General features: G+C 45.2%; 1 non-coding gene across 1 annotated transcript; it reads left to right on the top strand.

Moving 5' to 3' along the window:
- Nucleotides 1-2,067: 2,067 nt before the first annotated feature.
- On the top strand, nt 2,068-2,142 carry Trnal-caa. Its single transcript has one exon. It is a non-coding gene; the product is annotated as a tRNA-Leu (tRNA).
- The last annotated feature ends 8,058 nt before the right edge of the window (nt 2,143-10,200 follow it).

Genomic DNA, 10,200 nt, shown 5'->3' with positions numbered 1-10,200 from the left:
GACAGATGGCTCCATTATCAACACCTTGGTGACTATGAATGTGACCGTGCAATAGGGCTATGAGAAACTGGATGTCCCTTCTGCGATACTGCAGAAAGATTTGGCAGGGATATAGCCACTGTACTTGATTTCTGGCAGCGGTGGTCGCAAGAATGTACGGTCGTAAGGAGACCAGGCTCCATACAGTGACGTGGCACTACCGAGAGGGAAGACCACTGTGGTCGGTGCATGGCTGTGGAGCATCGTACCGCACCTGCAGGAGCAATTTGAGCGCCAGCTGACACCACAGTGACACAACGGACTGTAGTGTGTTGTGGTCTTCAGTCCACAGACTGGTTTGATGCAGCTCTCCATGCTACTCTATCCTGTGCAAGCTTCTTCATCTCCCAGTACCTACTGCAACCTACATCCTTCTGAATCTGTTTAGTGTATTCACCTCTTGGTCTCCCTCTACGATTTTTACCCTCCACGCTGCCCTCCAATACCAAATTGGTGATCCCTTGATGCCTCAGAACATGTCCTGCCAACCGATCCCTTCTTCTAGTCAAGTTTTCTAGGATGGCCTGCGGCTGTGCGTCTGAGGTATGACTAGTGAGGATCTCTTACCGAGAGTCTAATAATTATACCACAGAGGCCTATAACGGCCCCCTCTAAAATCAAAGTACCTATTAGCACACCTTATACCGTTAGGCATAAAAACAAATTCTCTGTATGGATCCCTAAACTGACGAATTAAATCATCAAGGTGTGGCTTATAATACCACAATTCTTCTAATACAATAACAGCTGCAGAGTAATTTATTTTGTTGCCATAAAATGTAATAGCTAATTCATCAATCCTTTGTTGATTGTTGGGAACTAGGAAAGCCAGGCGTAGGTCGTCCGGGTAATTTCGGATATGGTCCCAGTTGGCATAAAAAAACTCCAACGCAGACATTAGCTGTAAACAATAACCTTTATTCAGAACGTGACAGTACCTTTTCTTTTACAAAAAGTCATATAAACTCTATTTCTAACAACATATGTTACGTATTTAACTTCACTCTGAACATTATCCGTTTTTTCTGGTTCAACACCAGCAATTTGTAGTCCAATATAAAACGGGTTCGTTCCTTGAAAGAAACGATTCTTTGCTTTACACTGAGTCTCCAAGTCAGTCCATGATTTTACCTTGTCTATATCAGAACTTGTTTCTGGTTTAGAATACGTTACAAACTTAAATCTATTCCTACGACTATATTTACGCCACGGAGCACCAGCTGAGCGCTTCTCTTCTCCCCAATTCTGTTCAATACCTCCTCATTCGTTACGTGATCTACCCATCTAATCTTCAGCATATTTCTGTAGCACCACAATTTAACATCGGTAACAACGTCCTCCTGAGTAGTACCCACCCCCGGAAATCCGAATGGGGGACTAATTTACCTCCGGAATATTTTACCCATGAGGACGCCATCATCATTTAACCATACGGTAAAGCTGCATGCCCTCGGGAAAAATTACAGCTGTAGTTTCCCCTTGCTTTCAGCCGTTCGCAGTACCAACACAGCAAGCCCATTTTGGTTAGTGTTACAAGGCCAGATCATGTCAGATTAAACTGTGTGCCGGACCGAGACTCGAAATCAGGACCTTTGCCTTTCACGGGCAAGTGCTCTACCAACTAAGCTACCCAAGCACGACTAACGCCCCGTCCTCACAGTTCTGCCACTATCTCGTCTCCTACCTTCCAGACTTCACAGAAACTCTCCTGTGAACCTTGCAGAACTAGCACTCCTGAAAGAAGGGATATTGCGGAGACATGGCTTAGCCACAGCCTAGGGGATGTTTCCAGAATGAGATTTTCACCCTGCAGCGGAGTGTGCGCTGATATGAAACTTCCTGGCAGATTAAAACTGTGTGCCAGACCGAGACTCGAACCCGGGACCTTTGCCTTTCGCGGGCAAGTGTAATATCCTTTCTTTCAGGAGTGATAGCTCTGCAAGGTTCGCGGGAGAGCTTCTGTAAAGTTTGTAAGGTAGGAGCCGAGGTACTGGCAGAAGTAGAGCTATGAGGACGGGGCGTGAGTCGTGCTTGGGTAGCTCAGTTGGTAGAGCACTTGCCCGCAAAAGGCAAAGGTCCCGAGTTCGAGTCTCGGTCCGGCACACAGTTTTAATGTGCCAGGAAGTTTCACATCAGCACACACTCCGCTGCAGAGTAAAAATCTCATTCAGTGCCAGATCAGTCAATCATCCAGACTGTTGCCCCTGCAACTACTGAAAAGGCTGCTGCCCCTCTTCAGGAACCACACGTTTGTCTGGCCTCTCAACGGACACCCCTCCGTTGTGGTTGCAGCTACGGTACGGTGCATGGGGGCTTAAATAAATATGATTGAAAATACCTTTTATTTTTGGTAGCTGTATGTCCGATTACGCTGTGTCTCGTAATCGGTTGGCCCTGACTAGTATTATTACGCTATCTGACTGCAAAGAACAACAACAAAGAATGAAATGAAATATTTCGTAAACACAGTTAATTAATTAAGTCCCCAGCAACTATAAAACCTACTAAACCAAAGCACAAGTATAACTGTTCTGTATGTGGGAGTGTGACTCAACGTACATCTGGCACGGTTCTTCTTCAACAAGACAAGAATTTTTAAATACCAATTATACTGACGTGATAAAAGAAAATTAGAAATACTATAATTGCGTAAGGAAAGCAGAATTAAACTCTAATACAAGAACACATGCCAGATGCTTTGTTGACTGAACCTGTAATGACGCATTATTTAGGATACTGAAATAAAAAGATACGGAGTTTATTACCTCATTTATATTGATGAAAATCACTCTAATCCTTACATTATATCTCAACCAGAACTCTCCAATATCACATCTCAGCAAGCACTGCCTAATAGCACATCTCAAGAAACACTCTCTGCTACAACATCTCAGCACAGACTACTCCGAGTCCTCTACAGACACTGACTTCTACGAGTTCTCTCCTAGCACTGACTTCTACGAGTTCTTAACAGGCACTGTGGAGGCGGCAGAATAATACTCTTTGGCGCAATCTCTGGCGCAGTGGCTCAGTGTAGCCACCTTTCAATGGCTATTGTATCGTTGAGGCACGCAAGGCTCCCCATAAACGGCAGGGTCCATGGTTCATGGGTGGTGGGGGGGGGGGGGGAGGGGTGGGGGGGGGGGGGCAACGAACTGTTACTAATCATCGATTATTTCAAGGACAGCTCCGAGCCAGACGCCCTGGAGTGCACGTTCTACTGACCCCAGACCACCGCCATCTGGGACTTCACTAGTATCAGTCGAGAGCTCATTGGAGGACAGGGTGGCAGTCTGTTGCGTTTGATGATGAAAGCTGTTTCTGCCTCGGTGCCAGTGATGGTCGTGTGTTGGTTAGAAGGAGGCGAACCGCGGGCCTGCAGCCAACCTGTGTGTGTCCTGGAAACGCTGGACCTACACCTGGAATTGTGATCAGAGGTTGGATTTCGTGTCACAGCAGGAGCACTCTCGTGGTGATCCCACGCACCATGACTGCAAACCACTCAGTCCGGTGATTCGACCTGTTGTGCTGCCACTTGTGAACCACACTCCAGGGGGTATGAGTACATTAATGACCTGTCATCTGTTACATTACCAGATACCAAGTTTGTCTTATTTGCAGATGATACAAACGTTGCAATAAATAGCAAATCAAATTTTTACTGACATTAATAAGTGGTTCATAGCCAATTCACTGTCATTAAACTTTGAAAAGACCCACTATATGCAGTTCAGAACTTCCAAGAGATTTCCTTCTGGTGTGTGTATAAAATATGATGACAAGGAAATAGGAGAAGTTGAGAGTGTAAAATTCTTGGGATACAACTTGATGATAAATTCAGTTGGGATCAACATACTAATGAACTGCTAAAGCGTCTAAACAAGTCTGTGTTTGCAATGCGAATGATGTCAGACATAGGAGATATAAATATAAAAAAACTGGCATATTTTGCTTATTTTCACTTCATTATGTCATATGGTATCATATTTTGGGGTAACTCCACAAACAGAGAAAATTTGTTTACAGTACAGAAGCGTATAATAAGAGTAATGAGTAGTGTAAATTCAAGAACATCATGTCGAAACCTATTCAAAGAATTAGGCATATTAAACACAGCTTCTCAGTATATTTATTACTTAATGAAGTTTTTGGTAAATAATACATCTCTTTTTCCAACTAACTGCTTAGTACACAGTATCAATACTAGGAATAAGAACAATATACATAAAGATTTAAAATCACTTACTATTGCCAAGAAAGGAGTCCAGTATTCAGCAATGCATATTTTCAATAAGTTACCAGCAACCAATGAAGAGTTTAGTTTCAGACAAGGCGCAATTTAAACATAATTTAAAATAATTTTTGGTGGCGAACTCCTTCTATTGCATCCATGAGTTTCTCAACAAGTGCAGTAGAACATTTTAATGAAAATTTATTATACTTTAATTTTTGACAATACTTGGTTGTAACAGCCAAGTAAATACCCACTGTGTGAATGATGGATGTATGGAGAGCAGATGTAAGTCTTAGGTCTGTAAATAGTGGAAGTTTAATTTTAAATCTTGTACATAACCTGACTGTTCTTAACTGAGGATCACTGAAATGAATAATTTACTTTAATGTTTGACAATGTTTGGTTGTAATAGCCAAGAAACTAGCAAATTTAATGAAAACTGTAAATATTAGAAGTTTAAATTTAATTCATACACCTAATTTTACTGTTTGTTGACTGAAGATCATTAAAATTAATGTAACTCAAGTTTTTCTAATTACATTTGTGTAATGTGTTTATCAGACATGTTCCACACCCAGGAGGATTCCCTCTTTTATTGGTCTATGCAATGAATAATTAATCTAATCTGGAAAGTCCGTGCAAAGTCCGAGAGATGGCACCACCGGCGCGTATCGAGGTCATGTTTAGTTAGCTTTGAAAAGAGTGCACACCAAGTTTCAACCATATTGGTCTATTTCTTTGTGTTTGGCATTCGTGTGAATCAAGGAAGTCGTGTGATTGTCAAAAAATAGACGAAAAACAATTTCGTGTGGTGATTAAACATTACTTTATGAAAGGCAAAACGCCTGAGGAGAGTAAAGAGAAGCTTAATAGACATTACGGTGACTCTGCACCTTCGATTAGAACAGTTTGTAAGTAGTGTCAAAATTTTCGGAGTGGCCATATGGGCACAAGTGTCAATCAACGGATTCGTTGACCAATAATCTTTGATCCTTGCTTTTCTTACAGTTCCCATAAGGATAGCAAGCCCAAACCATGTTCGATGTTCGGGTCCTGTAACGTCGACAGATTTGGCATTTTTTTCAACCCAGTTTCCTTCTATTGAAATTTTGACTGTAGTACTTGTTGGTTTCGTTGGTAATAAATTCAAATAGATCGTTCCCAATATACACTCCTGGAAATGGAAAAAAGAACACATTGACACCGGTGTGTCAGACCCACCATACTTGCTCCGGACACTGCGAGAGGGCTGTACAAGCAATGATCACACGCACGGCACAGCGGACACACCAGGAACCGAGGTGTTGGCCGTCGAATGGCGCTAGCTGCGCAGCATTTGTGCACCGCCGCCGTCAGTGTCAGCCAGTTTGCCGTGGCATACGGAGCTCCATCGCAGTCTTTAACACTGGTAGCATGCCGCGACAGCGTGGACGTGAACCGTATGTGCAGTTGACCGACTTTGAGCGGGGGCGTATAGTGGGCATGCAGGAGGGCGGGTGGACGTACCGCCGAATTGCTCAACACGTGGGGCGTGAGGTCTCCACAGTACATCGATGTTGTCGCCAGTGGTCGGCGGAAGGTGCACGTGCCCGTCGACCTGGGACCGGACCGCAGCGACGCACGGATGCACGCCAAGACCGTAGGATCCTACGCAGTGCCGTAGGGGACCGCACCGCCACTTCCCAGCAAATTAGGGACACTGTTGTTCCTGGGGTATCGGCGAGGACCATTCGCAACCGTCTCCATGAAGCTGGGCTTCGGTCCCGCACACCGTTAGGCCGTCTTCCGCTCCCGCCCCAACATCGTGCAGCCCGCCTCCAGTGGTGTCGCGACAGGCGTGAATGGAGGGACGAATGGAGACGTGTCGTCTTCAGCGATGAGAGTCGCTTCTGCCTTGGTGCCAATGATGGTCGTATGCGTGTTTGGCGCCGTGCAGATGAGCGCCACAATCAGGACTGCATACGACCGAGGCACACAGGGCCAACACCCGGCATCATGGTGTGGGGAGCGATCTCCTACACTGGCCGTACACCACTGGTGATCGTCGAGGGGACAGTGAATAGTGCACGGTACATCCAAACCGTCATCGAACCCATCGTTCTACCATTCCTAGACCGGCAAGGGAACTTGCTGTTCCAACAGGACAATGCACGTCCGCATGTATCCCGTGCCACCCAACGTGCTCTAGAAGGTGTAAGTCAACTACCCTGGCCAGCAAGATCTCCGGATCTGTCCCCCATTGAGCATGTTTGGGACTGGATGAAGCGTCGTCTCACGCGGTCTGCACGTCCAGCACGAACGCTGGTCCAACTGAGGCGCCAGGTGGAAATGGCATGGCAAGCCGTTCCACAGGACTACATCCAGCATCTCTACGATCGTCTCCATGGGAGAATAGCAGCCTGCATTGCTGCGAAAGGTGGATATACACTGTACTGGTGCCGACATTGTGCATGCTCTGTTGCCTGTGTCTATGTGCCTGTGGTTCTGTCAGTGTGATCATGTGATGTATCTGACCCCAGGAATGTGTCAATAAAGTTTCCCCTTCCTGGGACAATGAATTCACTGTGTTCTTATTTCAATTTCCAGGAGTGTATAATTGTACGATATCCTCGAAGCTCTGTGTATCTTTGGGAAATATGTTTAGACCCGGGGATCCTTCAAATTTGATACTGGTCCTCGGTAAATCAAAGTCTGACCACTGTGCAACGTCTTCTCCGTCTGATTCAGCCGAGTCAGCTGCCAACCGTAGCGTTCGGCGAATTCTTGTTGGACGTATTTCACTATCTTCCTACGATTCTGCTTCACTTTCATTTTTTTTTATATCCAATGTCTTCTTCCCAATCGGCCAAGCCGTCCGGAACGTCGGACAAGACGTCCGCGCATTCATCGTAAATAATCCTCGTGTCTCTTTCCTCCGCCATGGTGAAAGGGCACAAGTACTTATAAGAACAAAACAATTGTTGACGTGTGTAACTTATTGTTACCTAAACAAAACACCAACAGAATGCAAAAGATATTAACGACGTGCTGTCGCCGGTCACTGTGCGATACTATGCTTACAACACCACTGTGGTGTCGCCGGACGGCATAGCGTTAAGCGTCCCTGTACTGAGCGACCTAAGTGCAGGAGACATGGAGATCCAACCCACAAACTGACACCTGGCACCTGTACAACACAATGCATCGTCGCTTGCGCGCTTGCATTCAACATTCGAGCAGTTACGCGGGTTATTAGTGTACCAGCATTTCGCATGTGCAACGTCTTGTCTCGCGCTTACATTAACCTGTGATCCCGCAATGTCAATTAGTTTAATACATTGCACAGACAGATGTATTCGCGAAATTTCATTTGCGAAACATTCAGTAATTTTTGGGGTTATGGTTTTTTTTTCCCCACCAGTGTAGCAAAGTTTGACAAACAGTTTGGAGACAGCGGTCGTAGTGCGGCATGCTACACGGTGTAAGGGAGGCCGCTACGTAATAACGCAGCTCCAGGCGGGCTGCTACGCGGGGCAGGCCGGTCCGGTATTGGACACGTGCAAACAGCGCCGCTGTTTACCCGCGGCAGATAGCGGAACCACTTGCCCGCCGCTCGTGTGTTTAATGGGGCCCGGCGATGGCTGCCCCTCTCGCTGGGTAAACGCGCCGAGCGCCCAACAGCTGCTGTGGCCGCTGCCCCGTGCCCGGAACATTCCCACAAAAGCAGCCCCCCCCCCTCGCCGCCCTCTCCCAACAGCTCTGCCCCGCACGCTCGTCGCCGCCCACGCAATGGAAACGTACGCATTGCGACTCGACGCGTAGTCACTAACTTCTAGTCATCACATCGAAAAACATCGAGCTTCAGCGATTAAAGTTGGTCATCGTGCTATTGCTCCTCTACATTTTTGAGCCTCCGATGCGACTGTAGTTCAATTCCTTTATCTTGGCGGCTCGCGCATAGCCGCCCAGACGCGGGAGGTTGCTGCGTTGCCAGTTGTACGCGCCAAGAGAAGCAGCGCCATAGTATAGTCACAGTCAACATAACAGTCGCGACACTTCGCCTCGATTTTGTTGCCTACCGCACCAGCAGCGCCCCAAGCGGCCAGTAACTTAAACTGTGAGTTCGGCGCGATCATGAAAGCGAATAGTGATTGTTTATTTTGATTTATACAATGGTTTTTTACCATCGGGAGCGTTTGTAGCTCAATAAATTGCAGCAACAACAGGAAGAAGACACGACAGCTGTCTTTTTTACGTCTCCTGAGGATCCTGAGAGGTATATACCATCATGTTACTAAACTGTATCGTCAGGATTCACTTGCAAACTATATGCATATAAATGATGAATGTTTCGTTTTAGCAGCAGAAAATGGCTAGTTAATAGCAGACGAGAAGGCCTTATGAAGAAAGACCCAGTTTACCTGTATAATAATATTAGGTTTCGTTCGGTACATCTCGAACAAAACCAGTTCATGAACTCAGACAATAACAAATTCTTGTGGAATGCAGTACCCACACTGTTTGACATTCCAAATAAGCCACCTCAACTGACGATGAAGAGGAAAGTGCCACAAAGATTCGACAGTCAATCTAAATCTGTAAAACAGTCCTATGACACAGAAGCAGCCAGTTCAACTCTCCATATATCAGTGCCAGATTCGTGTGAATCATCAACACAGACCTGCTTTGACGATGAAGTGGTTAAATCAAGTGCAGCTGTTCATGTCTTACAAATGCGTGTGACGTGTCAGAATGTGCAGATCGCTAGAGTTCGAGCGAAATTATTACGGGACAAGGAAAGTGCCTACAGACAGCGACAGGAACTGTATCAGAAGGATTAAGTGAACAAGGACAAACGAGTGTTGAAGACCGTAGGATCCCGATATTTAAAAAAAGATGCCCTTGACTTGTTGTTAAGCCAGATTAACATGCCATTGGAAGAGAAACGTGCTGCAAGATGGAAAGACGAAAATAAGCTGTTTGCTCTAAATTAAATGATGGTCGTACATGTGGCAACAGGCGACAATGACAAACACAGTAGGCCTACAGAACGATAAACGTAAGGTGCAATTCTGTCCAATGTCACAAGTGTTTCTTCACGAATGTGTTGTAGCTTGCCACTCTATACGTGGTTTTTGTCCATACTTGCACTTATTTTAGAATCATAGAATCATTTTTAGAAACATATATGCCTTCTGATACTACACAAATTCTTGAGAGGCAAGAAAATTACACAAATAATTCGGAAATTACGTAGGAAATGGATGTTAATAAACATTATGCTTAACACGCGTCTGATGTTCACCCTACCGGCCGCTTGGAGCGCTAGTGCCGCTCCTTCTGTCAAACGGCAACAACTTTCACAGCAGTGAGTGTCGTGAATGTTACGTTACACTGTGGTATAGTATAGTTAGCAAACTTACGTTTAGGGGGGAGCGCGCAGCTTATGAAGTAAAGCCACCACGGCCGCATTTGCTACAGACACGTGCTCCCCGCATTCCCCTCTGTGCGCGATTTTGTCATCACTGCACTGCTCGCCTGTGCAGACACACGGTGTTTCGACTGCTTTGACACACTTTATCATTGGATTTCACAAAACCTATTTAGTCCAAAAATTTGATTATTACACATCTTCTTGACTGATACCTTCCCCCATAAATGACTTAATTTTGTTTCAATGTTCAACGCAGTTATTGTGCAGCATTACATGTAGTAAACCACTGCACGAAATTTCGAAGAGTTTGCAGAGGTAAAAGTCCATAGTGTATACTTTCCGTATAGTCGATTTTAGTTGCCACTAGAAATTTCAAAAAATTACATTCAAACGAATAAATTCATGAAGTAAGAAAAATGGTTCAAATGGCTCTAAGCACTATGGGACTTAACATCTGTGGTCATAAGTCCCCTAGAACTTAAAACTACTTAAACCTAACTAACCTAAGGACATC

This window comes from Schistocerca americana, chromosome 11 (assembly GCF_021461395.2).
Source record: "Schistocerca americana isolate TAMUIC-IGC-003095 chromosome 11, iqSchAmer2.1, whole genome shotgun sequence".
In the NCBI taxonomy this organism is placed as follows: domain Eukaryota; kingdom Metazoa; phylum Arthropoda; class Insecta; order Orthoptera; family Acrididae; genus Schistocerca; species Schistocerca americana.
This window is presented reverse-complemented; position numbering and strand designations above follow the sequence as displayed.